Source organism: Rutilus rutilus (genome assembly GCF_951802725.1).
Source record: "Rutilus rutilus genome assembly, chromosome: 13".
NCBI classification, from domain to species: domain Eukaryota; kingdom Metazoa; phylum Chordata; class Actinopteri; order Cypriniformes; family Leuciscidae; genus Rutilus; species Rutilus rutilus.
Window position 1 is genome coordinate 33,085,486 of NC_140218.1, and position 14,280 is coordinate 33,099,765.

The following is a 14,280-nucleotide window of genomic DNA, read 5'->3' on the forward strand; positions in this document are numbered from 1 at the left end:
CCTTGTCTACAGGTTGCCAGCTGATGCGGGCAGACTGGGTCCCCGTCTGCTGGACTGTGATCACTGCTGGAGGCTGTATCACTGAGAGTCAAGACATTGATCAGTGGGGTTAACATTTATCTGAGTAGTGAGGTAATGATACTGTAGCGTTTGATTTGATTTTTTTCACAGACTTTCAAAGTGAAGAAGTGGGGTAAGGTTCACTTACATGTAGTGACAGTTCGGACATTGCTTCTTGCTCCTAGACCTCCAGAATTGGATGTGACCACAACACAGTCATATGTAGTTGCCGGTCGAAGATTTCTAACCACTGCGCTATTGTTTGTAAAGGAAAAGTTGTACTGTTCCGCGGTCAATGTTGAATTTATCAGCAAAAAGTACTGTTGTGCTGTTTGCACCGAATCCCATGCTAGCCCGATGGCTGTACTTGTTATTGCCTTTGAATAGGTTATCTGAGATGTACCCGGTGCTACAGCAGGCACAAAAGGAAAAGAGTGTTGTTATCATATCATCTGCACACAATTTATTGCTGTGTTGTAAAGAAGGCTGAAGAAAGCCATATCAAATTATATCTTATCATTGTTAACAATCTTTGTCTATTCATTGCGCCGATATTATTTTTCCTGATGATGAATTGTGATTGTTGGCTCACATACATTTAAACATTGAAGTTTTAACAACAAATTACCTGTCCTTGCTAATTTTGTATCGACACACATAGGAGTATAAAGCTGAAACCCTTTAAGTGTGACAGTGTACAATGTCCCCGTCCTTAAACCAAAGACCTCTTTCTTTGACAGACTCCCAGGGACCGACGTTACCACTGGACTGGTGCTTGTGTCGTTCACAACCCGAAGGTCCAAAAAAAAATTTGATGCTCCCTGGATTCTGTTCCATTGAACCAACAGTGATGATGCCGTAGGAGAAGTTATAGAAATGATTGTGCAATCTGTGAAAAAAAAAAAGGATCACTCATAAGAGCCATGTTCAAAATCATTACTGTGATCACTAATCACTAACACTACTGTGACTAATCACTAAAAATATGTTTGTGACATTGATCTTATTAACTGATTTGAAAAGATCAGATGTTCTTCGGAACATAATGCTAAAGAACATGATCTTCTATATATATATGATGAAGAGTTGATCTTGAACACTTTGCACTTATAGCACCTTTTTGCACGTCTATTTGTGGCGTCTGTTGAAGTGTAATAAATGAACATTTCTTTCACCTTTGTGATACATATGAAATATTACGAAAATGTCAAATTGTCGTGATGATAGGCAAAATAGAAGTGTTTTATATTTCTTAATACTCTTATACATCTACATATTTATATTCTTACAATGATAAACCCATCCCAAAATCCCCTAGACCTAGTTAACTAGCTCCATTAGAGCAACAATATATTTTTTTCTATCAAAACTTCATACAATCATAAATTTAGACCTCATAAAGATCTGAAATGTGAAAGGACCCCTGAATGACTTGTCCTGTAATGAAAACAAATCAGAAGAGTTAACTTACCTTGTGCCTGAGTGCTCCATATCTGTGCCAAAATAGATTAAAAACAACAAATTGGTCAAAATCATTTATAGACATGTAATCCGTTTAGTAAAAACATTCATATACAAATATTTTAATTGTACAGAATCGTAAATCTACCTGAGTTAGAGTCACCAAAACTACAACACCTAGTATCTCCAGCCCTCTCATCTTTGACAATACCTGAACTATTACAAAAAGTGGTTTACATAGTCAGACACAAAAGTTGTTTTGGACTCTTTTGAGCTATAGAGCAGGAACACCTGTGGCCAAAGAGCCAATCAGTAGGGCCCACGGGAGCCCATTCTCTCCAACTTAAATTCCCTGAGGACCAGCGAGATTACAGAGAAAAGAAGAGAGGGAGGGACTGATGGGAAGAACATATAGAGAGTGTGGAAGGGAGATAAAAAAATGTCATCCTCATGTTAGTCAGTCAGCTTTGGTAAATTGGCACTAAAGTTGATGTGAAGTCTTTTCAAAAACTTTTGTGTGAAATACAAAACAAACAACAATAGTATACAATTGATTGTATTACTTAAAACTGTTCTGGGATTCAGAACTTCTACAAAAGGTACATAAGACCATCTAACATTAATTTCGTTACACTTTACTTTGATAATACGCTTTAGACATTCTCCTAAGTAAACTTCATGTCAACTATCAGTCATTAGAGTATTAGTAGACTGTTTTAATGCTCCTCAACAGACATTCTACTGACTATAAGTATAAGTAACCTTGCAACTACAGCAAAGATTTCTGGAAAGTTCGCTTTGGCAAACTGTTTTAATGACATTCACACCCTTTCAGTCTTTTGCTATATTGGGCCTTAAAAACTTAGAAACTGTTCCTCATATAAAGCTATCATTATGGCTTCAGATATGGAATATAGTGAATGAGACAAATGACCCACTTTTATGGTGACTTTAACTCTTTCCCTGCCAGTGTATTTATTTATTTATTTGCCAGCTAGCAACATTATTTTTTATCATTTTCACAAAACTTTCATGCCACCCAGCATGTTTTGTTGTACGGATATCTGAACGTGGAACATATCAGAAGAAACGTATCAAAACACAGATGGAGTAGATCGAGTCCATCAACACCCCCAAAGCTTCACAGTCCTGTATGTCGTCCTGGGTCGACATTTCATTCAGTAACATTAGGCAGTTTGGATTTATACTGTATGTTGTTGAATGTTTGATGTTCGCGTTATTTTACATGTATGTAAGCAATGCTTCTACCGCTTGTTTCTGCTTCTACTTCGCTTGTGTTTTAATTGGGAGATTCAGTACCTTTTCAGAAGATGCGTAATAGCGCCCCCTATCGTATAACTGTGAAAACATGGATGGCCCGAAAATCACAAAAGCATAGGGTGCTTCTCATTTCTTATTTGTGCATCCTCGTTTCCTTTCCTCACGTCTCAGCTCCAACCTCCTGCAGGATGCGAGGGAAGGCTGGAAGGAAAGAAAAAGAGGACGGAGGAGTCGAAGGAAAAGCTTATTTGTACATTGGAAAATTCTTGATCACTTGAGCGTCACTTCACAGCGTCATCAGCTGCGTTCAAATGATCTGCCCTTATGTTGTTAAAGTTTGGGTATTTAAAATAATAATAATAACAATAAAGATAATGCAAGATGTCCTGTTGATATATAGTTTATTTAAACTGCAAAGGTAAAACATAAATGACAATTATTGTGACAGATGTGAAAGGGGAGAAGAATTTATACGTGTGTCAGGTTTCTCGACAAGAAAGACTTCCGCATAGGATACACCTGTGCATCCTCGCTCATAGCTCCTCTGGAAGCCTCCTCACTCCTCGGTTTCTGGGTCACAGGTCGGAGAAGTCAGGGGGTGTTTGCAGGCGAACAGACCAAGACAGGAGAAGAAGGTTCCAAACAACAATAGCTTTAATAATACTATTCCCGAAGGCAGGCAGACAGATAGCAAACACGAATAACATAACTGTGACCAGACAAGGATTGCAGGAGAGGGAACAACTTAAATACTAAACACAAACTAGGATAATTAATAGAACACAGATGAGACATATGAACTAATAATGATGGTAACCAAGGAGACAGATGAGTGGTGGGAATCTGCACAAGGACACGTGACAAATGAAAACAAACTGAAAGTCCATGAAAACAGAAATTAACTGAACATAACGGTGACAGGAGGATGGAGGAGCGAGGAAACGAGGAAGCATCAATTTGAGTATTGAGAAGCACCCATTGTGTAATAATTACGGAAAATTCCAAGTGTGCCGCACAAAGCCTGAAAAGTGAAGCCAAAATGTTTTGATCATCCCGAGGTGGCTGGATGCAGTATAGCTCATAAACCCAGCCCTCTCCATTTAATCTAGCCAAACTAAACAATCAAATTGCACTTCAAATGATTTTCAATTAATTATTTGTTAGTTATTTGATGCTATAGAGCTGGTAAGTCCCGCCCATCCGTCAAACCCCAAGTGGACCTCTAGGTTGAAAAATCGTCAATGCAAGTGAATGTGAGAAAATAATTATTTTCTGGTCCCGTTTGAATTGTGCCATGAATGTGAATATATGTTGTCTGTGAATTTTTTATATTATTGTTCATGTTACGAGTTTGACAGTATATTGTATGATTCTTTGGCTAGCAGTTGTGGAAAAGACATAACGAGAAAGACTACATGTCGCCTGTGTGACATCACCCCATAACACATTTTCCCTCCACTTGTCAAATCACGGTGCTTATGCTGCGATAATCTATGGAGACAGATCGAGATGCCTGTGTGTTTTGTACCCAAATGTCACCATTCAAACCAAATGGGCTGTTCTTTCTTCAGATTCCCGTCTGATGTAAAAACTAGGAATCGCTAGAGTTGTAGTCCACAAAGTGCTCTCACTCAAAGTCTAACCGTATCAAACTTCTACCCGCTAAATTGTAGCATTCTTCACACGAAAAATTATATTAAAAATTCACAGACAACATATGTTCACATTCATGGCAAAATTCAAACGGGACCAGAAAATAATTATTTTCTCACATTCACTTGCATTGAAGGAAAATTATATATTTTTGACTTGGCTGACTTATTTTTTCATCAAACTATAATGTTATCTAAAGTTGTCTAATTTTGTAGTTATTCCAGATGTTGCGTGATAGACATCTTTGTGAAGACGAATATGACAGTTGTAGTCTGAGCTGCCCTATTTTCAACAAACTGTGTCACATACTTTGTGCATTTTATGACCATGGTTATTCAATCTAACCCAGAAAAAAAGTGTTGTCTAAAACATCATCATATAACTTTTATAATTTCCTATAGCTCCAATGTGAAATGAATATGGCAGATGAGAGATCCTTTGCTCTGGGAACAAAGGGTGGGAACTGTAGGACTTGACCTGTTAAAGATGCAGATAAACGAGAGGGAGGAGCTGCCAGCTTTGAGACCAAGGTGATGGTGAAACTAAAGAAATCTGTGTTAACTTTTGGAAACTGGATCTCAGAGAGAACAAATATTTTCGATTTATGTCACTTTCTGGGCCATCCTCAAGCCAAAGACAAAAGGACCAGTTGTCCCCCTTTATCGGCTGCCTTGATTACAACAATGCTCATAGTCAGAACAACATGTTTGCATGTGTGATACTGTTTTTACAGTTCAATAAACAAGACATGATCCAAATTAATATTTACAATATTTATAATATGATACAACAGTTCTGTTAAAGAAGTGTGCGTAATTGTATTGAATGTGCACTTGTAGTGTACTTCCAAAAAAGTATATTTTAAAACCTACATGCAGATAATATAATCTGGAGGAAGTCAGGTAGTTAAAATGCTCCGAAGTAGCAAGGCGCCAGACGAGATTCACCGTGAGATACTAAAGGCCCTGGATGAAGTCGGGCTGTCTTGGCTGACATCGCACGAGAATCCGGGACAGCACCTGCCGACTGGAAGATTGGTGTGGTGGTACCCTATTTTATTTTTTTTAAAGGGGACCAGAGGTTGTGTTCCAACTATAGAGTTGTGTTCCCTGCCTGAGAAAGCCTACGCCAGAGTGTTGGAAAGAAGAATCCGACTGACCGTCGAACCTCGGCTTGAGGAGGAACCAAGCGGATTCTTTCTCAGACGTGGAAAAGTGGACCAGATTAATATCTTGACAAAGATCCTGGAGTGGGCATGGGGGTTTGCTTATCCAGTCTACATGTGTTTTGTGGACTTGAAAAAGGCTTATGACCATGTTCCCCGGGGTGTATTGCTTCGGAAGTATGGGGTACCACGGACTGGATCTCAAGGCACAGCTGGGGGTAGAGGGTGTTCAGTTTAGGGGCTTTAGGGTGGCATCTCTGCTCTTTGTGAATGATGTTGTCCTGATGGCCTCATCGGCACTTACTTAGGTGGTTCGCAGCCGCGTGTGAAGCGTTGGGAATGAGGGTCAGCAGCTCCAAATCTGAGCCCATGGTTCTCGGCTGGAAAACGGTGGATTGCCCAATTTAGGTGGGGAGTGAGCTGCTTTCCCAAGTGCTGGAGTATCTCGGGATCTTGTTCACGAGTGAGGGTAGGTCATAGCATGAGATCGACAGGTGGATCGGTGCGGTGGTGGCAGTAATGCGGTCATTGTTCCAGACCATCATGTTGAAGAGAGAGCTACATTTGAGGGCAAAGCTCTCAATTTACTAGTCGATCAGTGTTCCAAACCTCACCTGTGTTTATAATCTCTGAGTATTGATTGAAAGAACGAGATCAGGGATACAAGTGGGCACAATTTCTGGGCTGACCCTGAGAGACAAAGCTGCTCCTCCGTGTTGAAAGCAGCCAAATGAGGTGGTTCAGGCCAGTGTTCATTTCGTTTTCTTCATTTTATCAATTTTTTCACAGACGAGACGAGAACTAAATAAAAAACAGTTTTGAGTGACAAAAACTATGTGACTAATTACAAGCACTAATGTGATTCATGAGCACAGGCGAAGGGAGGCGACAAGTCGGTTTCTTATACAAAGATAAGAGGGACTTCAAAATACTTGGAATGAAGCACAAATTAACTATTTTTTATGAAACTTTTATGATGGCACTTTTTTTCCTTTTTTTGTTGTACGGCAGTATGAATCACCATACAGGTTTGGAACAACATGACGGAGAGAAAATGATGACAGAATTATCATTTCTGAGTGAACTATTCCGAAATTAGTTGAAGACATATTTGAAAGATCTGTCCATCCTCTCTGATGGTAGGGGATCATTTGTTTTGAACTTATTTTAAAAGTGCATTTTTAGAACTTGAAGCAAAGTAGTTTAAGGAAAACAAATTAAATTATAATTCATAAAAGCTAATCCTGTCACATTTTCATGGACTTTCAGTTTGTTTTCACCTTCATCACTGTCTTCAACTGTTTAGTTAATTATCAATATCATCATTAGTTCAGTGTCTGCACCTGTCTAGTATAATCAGTTCATTTGTAATCATCGTCATCACCTGTTCTGTTCTCATCATCGGTGTATTTAAGTTCTCCCTTCTCACTCTTCAGTTGTTGTTCACTGTTCTGTGTATTCAGTTTAAATAAATATTGAGTGTTTTGGATCTCTGCCTGGAGCTTCATCTTCTACCCTGAGACGTTACAAATCCAGACTCATATCAAGCTGTTTTGTAATATGAACAGTTTACTTGTTTTATACATCAGTTCGACACACAAAAATCTCAATTACTGTTCAAAGAGGAACTGAATGCCACGAACAAAAGACCTCATGACAATGAAAGGCGTTTAATGTTGAAAGTATACGGTACATGCGACCATAAATACCTTCGCTTTGTTGTGTGTTTCCTCTTTCTTGCTTTTTTTTTCCTCAGGACTCCAACATGTCAAAGGGTTTAAGAATAGCTTCGACATTGAGCTTTCTGTTCTTGAGACTGAATGTCGATTAGCTACTCAAATGGTCCACATTCAGTTCAGACTGGGAAACATAATTTGGTTGATTGTTGTGTCAACAAAGAAACATAAATCAGCATGTGTACTGATGTGATTTGATACGCATTGCCACACAAGAGATTAATATAGGATCATGCTCACATTGAGGTTCCCATTGGCATAGAAACATATTTGTTGCTGTATTTGATGACTGGGTGGTCCAATATTCTTTGCATGTCCAAACTACAGCCTGACTTGCAGGAAGGTTTGGGGGACGTAAAGTGTGTGTGTGTGTGTGTGTGTGTGTGTGTGTGTGTGTGTGTGTGTGTGTGTGTGTGTGTGTGTGTGTGTGTGTGTGTGTGTTTTTGTGCTCCTCTTTTTTACAGGACATACTGAGTGCAAAAGCAAATGAGCCCAAGTAGTGCAGAATATAACAATAGCAGGTGACCCTCAACACAATTTGAGAATTATGAAGTTGCTCTCAATAGCCTAATTCTAAACTATTTTGAATCATTTTAGTCAACTATAGTTCAGTTAGTTATAAAATCACATTTCATCAGTAGACAACAAAACACTCCCGACATTCCCTGAGGCTCATTAATGTTTCCTGATTCTCAGACCCAGAAAGGCTCAGTTAGATCCGTGATGATAATAATATCATGACTTTATTGTATTAAAGGGAGACCAACACAAAAGGTTTCATAGGTGAATGCTGAAGATGTGGGAACCATTATCCATGGGGAACATTTACGACACAAAAGATGTGACAGTTTGTTTGCTGTCATAACTTCTAATGCCAAAGCACTTAAAAAGTAGCACACAACACTTAAGATAATGCCATTCTAGTTTTACAGCTATCAAAAGTATTGAAATAAAGGATTTTTGCATGCTCGCTGTAGAACACATTAGAGAAATTATCTTTAGCATACAGGATTTTTCCATCCACCAGCTGAGGTGCCCATGATCTCCACCAGAGGACACTCATCCATTCTCCTTTACTTTCCCATCATGAACTATATTTCTCATAACCCATTGCCTGGACACATTATGGTCTGATTTCTTTCACCTGTGTGTGATTATCTTGTTTGTGTTTGCCTTCATAAGCTCTATGTTTTCACTCACTGCAATTCTGAGTGCTTTATCCTGGCTTCCTTGTTATTGTCTCGGTCTTCTGCCTGTTTGCCTGGATTTCCCTGTTTGCCTGGATTTCCCTGTTTGCCTGTGTGCCTGTGTCTTGGACTCTGTTGCTATCTAGGTTGTTTGCCCTGTGGTTTTGACCTTCTGCCTGTTAACGACTTTGGATAACGACTGTGGATTACCCAAATAAAATCTGTGTTTGGATCTTCAACCTGTGCTTCAGAGCAGTTTCGTAACAAGGATGATGATGATGCATCTGGACATGAAAATGCACAATCCAAACTTAAATGGCTGTAATTCATGAATGCGTTGAATACAGACCTTGGTGCTCAAAAAGGGGATGACAGTTAAGAGGTTAATACTCCGGTGATAGTGAAGGTGAGAAGGGTATTCCTGCACAACCGGAGGCAGCAATTCCAGGACCCTAGTTTTTTGTGACAGCGCCACCTACCGAACTGGATCACCAAAACACTCATTTAACCCCTTTCGCGGCAAAGATTGCAGACGGCCCACGATTATTGTTGTTCAACATTCATTAGTCGTTAAAACATCACACTCTTACTTGATCTGGATAAATTGAGCATCATTAAAGTAACACTAAGTAACTTTTCAACCTTCATAATATATTTCCAAAACGCTTGTGATGGTACATCGACTTAAAATAGGTTGAATGACGCGTCTGCCATAGCCTGATGGGGTTTGTATCGTTTTTAATCGTACTTTTAAACTTCGGGGTTCGGGTAGTAACACCCGCGCACAAAGAGAACTACAAAATTCTACTGCTTTACGGCATAGGCTACCTCACTTCCCCCAACACGTCCTCACATGCTGTTGGACTTGTAAGTATATTGCTTATACTGTATATCACTCGGACAAGCTTTTTACTCGTTGGTGTGAGCTAAAAAGCACCTGGCGTTCTTGTTGATGGATTAGTAGACATCTTCGGAGGCTAGCTGTGCTTGTTCGATGTCCGACGATTTGAAAAGGCGTTGTGTTTATTCCCCAATCGAACTCGTGTAACTGTCTGTCACACGTTTTACCGTCCACAGCATTACTTGATAGACAAAAATAGGACAAGAATGAGCATCAAACAGAAACAATCCGCTTACGGTGTGTTCGAGGCGCACATACAATACAGACTGTGCCGAGTCAGTTAAAGCAACAACATGGAACTTTTCCTCTGCGGTCGCCCTACAGGTTGGAAGCGGAATTGTCCATTACCGCTGTCGTAAAATGATTTACGGTTACTGTCAACGCATTCTCATCCCCAAATCGTCACTTTCAAACATTCTTCAATATCCGACGCACAAAGCACCCTTAGCGTCAATATGAGACGCTTCGGTTAAGGGTAGGTTTAGGTCTGTGGTAGGGTTATGCGTCTCATATGGACGCTAAAGGGTGCTTTGTGCGTCAGATATTGAAGAAATTTTGAAAGCGTCAGTATTTGACGACTTGGGATGAGAACGGGCTGTTACTGTATATGAAGCATGCAGGTTTTTTTCATATGGGCAATGATAATATTATTAATCTTCCTCCTTTCATAATTTATACATGTTTAGTAGACTAAACATTTTAACTCAAACATTTGCGATTTGCATGTCGATTGCAATGCTCAAATCTGAACGAGAATGATAGCGATAGCATCCTAACCATCTAAAACTAGCATGTTAGTGTTTACTAGCTACCAGATTGATAATTCGCTCATCTACTAACGTTAGCTGATTCATGAAGATAAATGGAGGACCAGGCAGATAGTTTCCGTAACGTAGCCAGGCAGACAACAGATTAGAAAAACTAAAGATAGTATGCAAGCAATTTACTTACTAGTTCAACAGCATGACGGCCAAGTCAGCATCGGTCTGACGATAAGCTCACGCCAGCGAGCAAACGCTCGACCAATATTGATCCTCGTCCTGCCTTTCAGTTTATCACTCTCCCTTTTCCTCTTCCGACTCTACTCCGACAAAACCTTGGACTTCTTACGTTTCGCTGCTGCTTCAGCCATGACGAAAACAGACGCACGAAAACAAACGCGCTGGTTGGCCTGTCACGGCCGAATTTGAGGAAGTGATTGGCGAAGTGACGTATGCCGTAAAGCAGTCGAATTTTGTAGTTCTTTTTGAGCTCTGGTTACTACCCGCACCCCGAAGTTACATAGTGCCAGTAAAAGCGATACAGACCCCGTCAGGCTCTGGCAGACGTCTCATTCAACCTATTGTAAGTCGATGTACCATCACAAGGGTCTTGGAAATATATTATGAAGGTTGAAAAACTACATGTTGTTACTTTAAACAGGGCGCGCGCAGCTCTTAAAGGGGACACACCTTATTGCCACTCGTTACAGCTTCTATCCGACTGAACAGGGACCGGTATACAGGGGCATCAGGCTCAGGATCAGTGAGTGAAGAGACTGCTGCGTGAGTGGTATTTACGACAGTAACGTTAAATACAAGTAGTCCACAGCGACTCTAGGGGTCGTTGTTTGACCAAAACGGAAATCCTACATAATGGGGCTTTAAAAAGATTTAAGACTCCAGCTTCGATATTTGACCACTGTTCATGATAAAATTAGTTTGCAGTGATATTCATTTCTTTATTTATCACAGGAGTGCAAAATTATTAATCTGTAGCGTTCGTTATTTTGAATAGATATCATCACTCATAAAGCAGTCATTCACATCTTCTCCGGTTTATTTGTGTTCACAAACATGCAATATACAGCATCCGCCAGGGCTCTTAGTCCAATGGTGCACATATTTGGAGAAATCATGATTTATCATCACATGTTTGTAAAATATTTCGTCATACAGAACAACATTTCTATAAATTATGCGATCCGAAGAGCTCAAACAGCGAACACAGCGAGATCAGTGTCTGCTCTTCCTGATTTGCATCAGTTATGATCTCAGTGCTCTCTCTCAGCGCCAGAATATGATGTAAATACTCGATGGTGGTTTAAAGTGAGCTTTAAATAAAAGTGTAATATTAATCTTTTAAATTGTGTCATGTAGCTTGATGCTACTTGTTGCTCTCCACCTGCTGCACGAGCTTTTCTATTCCATAATCTTATTTGTTAAAAGAATTCACATACGTTTTTTCACATTCATAAGTAAAATTATTCTATATTTTTTTCTAACAAGACTTAAGATAATAGGTGGATCTTGATACTATGTACAAACTAAACCACCTGGATCCTAGAACTGCTTTCCTGAAACTGCAGCCGCCGCTATATCATCCATTTCGGTAGGTGGCGCTGTCACAAAAAACTAGGGTCCTGGAACTGTGGTCCTAGAACTAGGGTCCTGAAACTGTGATCCTAGAACTAGGGTCCTGAAACTGTGATCCTAGAACTAGGGTCCTGAAACTGTGGTCCTAGAACTAGGGTCCTGAAACTGTGATCCTAGAACTAGGGTCCTGAAACTGTGGTCCTAGAACTAGGGTCCTGGAACTGTGGTCCTAGAACTAGGGTCCTGAAACTGTGGTCCTAGAACTAGGGTCCTGGAACTGTGGTCCTAGAACTAGGGTCCTGGAACTGTGGTCCTAGAACTAGGGTCCTGAAACTGTGGTCCTAGAACTAGGGTCCTGAAACTGTGGTCCTAGAACTAGGGTCCTGAAACTGTGGTCCTAGAACTAGGGTCCTGAAACTGTGATCCTAGAACTAGGGTCCTGAAACTGTGGTCCTAGAACTAGGGTCCTGAAACTGTGATCCTAGAACTAGGGTCCTGAAACTGTGGTCCTAGAACTAGGGTCCTGGAACTGTGGTCCTAGAACTAGGGTCCTGAAACTGTGGTCCTAGAACTAGGGTCCTGGAACTGTGGTCCTAGAACTAGGGTCCTGAAACTGTGATCCTAGAACTAGGGTCCTGAAACTGTGGTCCTAGAACTAGGGTCCTGGAACTGTGGTCCTAGAACTAGGGTCCTGAAACTGTGGTCCTAGAACTAGGGTCCTGGAACTGTGGTCCTAGAACTAGGGTCCTGGAACTGTGATCCTAGAACTAGGGTCCTGAAACTGTGGTCCTAGAACTAGGGTCCTGGACCTGTGGTCCTAGAACTAGGGTCCTGGACCTGTGGTCCTAGAACTAGGGTCCTGGAACTGTGATCCTAGAACTAGGGTCCTGAAACTGTGGTCCTAGAACTAGGGTCCTGAAACTGTGGTCCTAGAACTAGGGTCCTGGAACTGTGGTCCTAGAACTAGGGTCCTGGAACTGTGGTCCTAGAACTAGGGTCCTGGAACTGTGGTCCTAGAACTAGGGTCCTGAAACTGTGGTCCTAGAACTAGGGTCCTGGAACTGTGGTCCTAGAACTAGGGTCCTGGAACTGTGGTCCTAGAACTAGGGTCCTGGAACTGTGGTCCTAGAACTAGGGTCCTGAAACTGTGGTCCTAGAACTAGGGTCCTGAAACTGTGGTCCTAGAACTAGGGTCCTGAAACTGTGGTCCTAGAACTAGGGTCCTGGAACTGTGGTCCTAGAACTAGGGTCCTGGAACTGTGGTCCTAGAACTAGGGTCCTGGAACTGTGGTCCTAGAACTAGGGTCCTGAAACTGTGGTCCTAGAACTAGGGACCTGGAACTGTGATCCTAGAACTAGGGACCTGGAACTGTGGTCCTAGAACTAGGGACCTGGAACTGTGGTCCTAGAACTAGGGTCCTGGAACTGTGGTCCTAGAACTAGGGTCCTGAAACTGTGGTCCTAGAACTAGGGTCCTGGAACTGTGGTCCCAGAACTAGGGTCCTGAAACTGTGATCCTAGAACTAGGGTCCTGGAACTGTGATCCTAGAACTAGGGTCCTGAAACTGTGGTCCTAGAACTAGGGTCCTGAAACTGTGGTCCTAGAACTAGGGTCCTGGAACTGTGGTCCTAGAACTAGGGTCCTGAAACTGTGATCCTAGAACTAGGGTCCTGGAACTGTGATCCTAGAACTAGGGTCCTGAAACTGTGGTCCTAGAACTAGGGTCCTGAAACTGTGGTCCTAGAACTAGGGTCCTGAAACTGTGGTCCTAGAACTAGGGTCCCGGAACTGTGATCCTAGAACTAGGGTCCTGGAACTGCAGCCTCCGGTTGTGCAGGAACATACTACTGGTGAAGGCTGAGTGAAAGAAACTCAAACTCGATCCCGGTCCCAATGACAAAACAATGCAATACCCTCTATGCCACAAGAGGGCGTTTCATCGGAAATATACCCTGTTTTGCTTCTTCTTCTTTCTTTTTTTTTTTCCATTTTTTTTTTTTCAGATACTGTTATTAATCTAACCACAACACTGTGATGATGTTGATTTAGTGTTTTGGGAGAAATGGCCCTTGAACCGTGCCCTTTTAAAATACTCAATATAATCAAAAATCTTTTTATTGCAAATATTGTCTTTTAAATATATTTATTTGTATCCTTTTCTTTAGGACATCTGAATAATGTGTTGGTAAATCTGTTGGACTATACTGGCTAAATGTGTCTTTGAACATAATTCTAGATTGTTTAAGCAGTGTTATATGTTATTTATGCATTATGAATTCCTCTTCCTGAAAAAAACAAAACAAAAAACAAAAACATATGATGGTTTACTGGTTTCTCAAACTTGTGTATTGGCTGGTTTCTGAGGACATTTGGCAACTTTTCAGTCGTGACACATTGATTGCTGCCATAGATACTGTTTCCCTGCCTAACTCTGTAACTATCTTTCTTTCGGTCTGTCTGTCATAATATTAACACCTAAGT

The 14,280-nt window shown here is 40.9% G+C and overlaps 1 long non-coding RNA gene across 1 annotated transcript; it reads left to right on the plus strand.

Annotated features, from left to right (window-relative positions):
• The first annotated feature begins 10,030 nt into the window (after nucleotides 1-10,030).
• On the plus strand, nucleotides 10,031-10,863 carry LOC311301801. The gene is made up of 2 exons (XR_014629509.1): nucleotides 10,031-10,318; nucleotides 10,349-10,863. It is a non-coding gene; the product is annotated as an uncharacterized lncRNA (long non-coding RNA).
• Nucleotides 10,864-14,280: the final 3,417 nt, after the last annotated feature.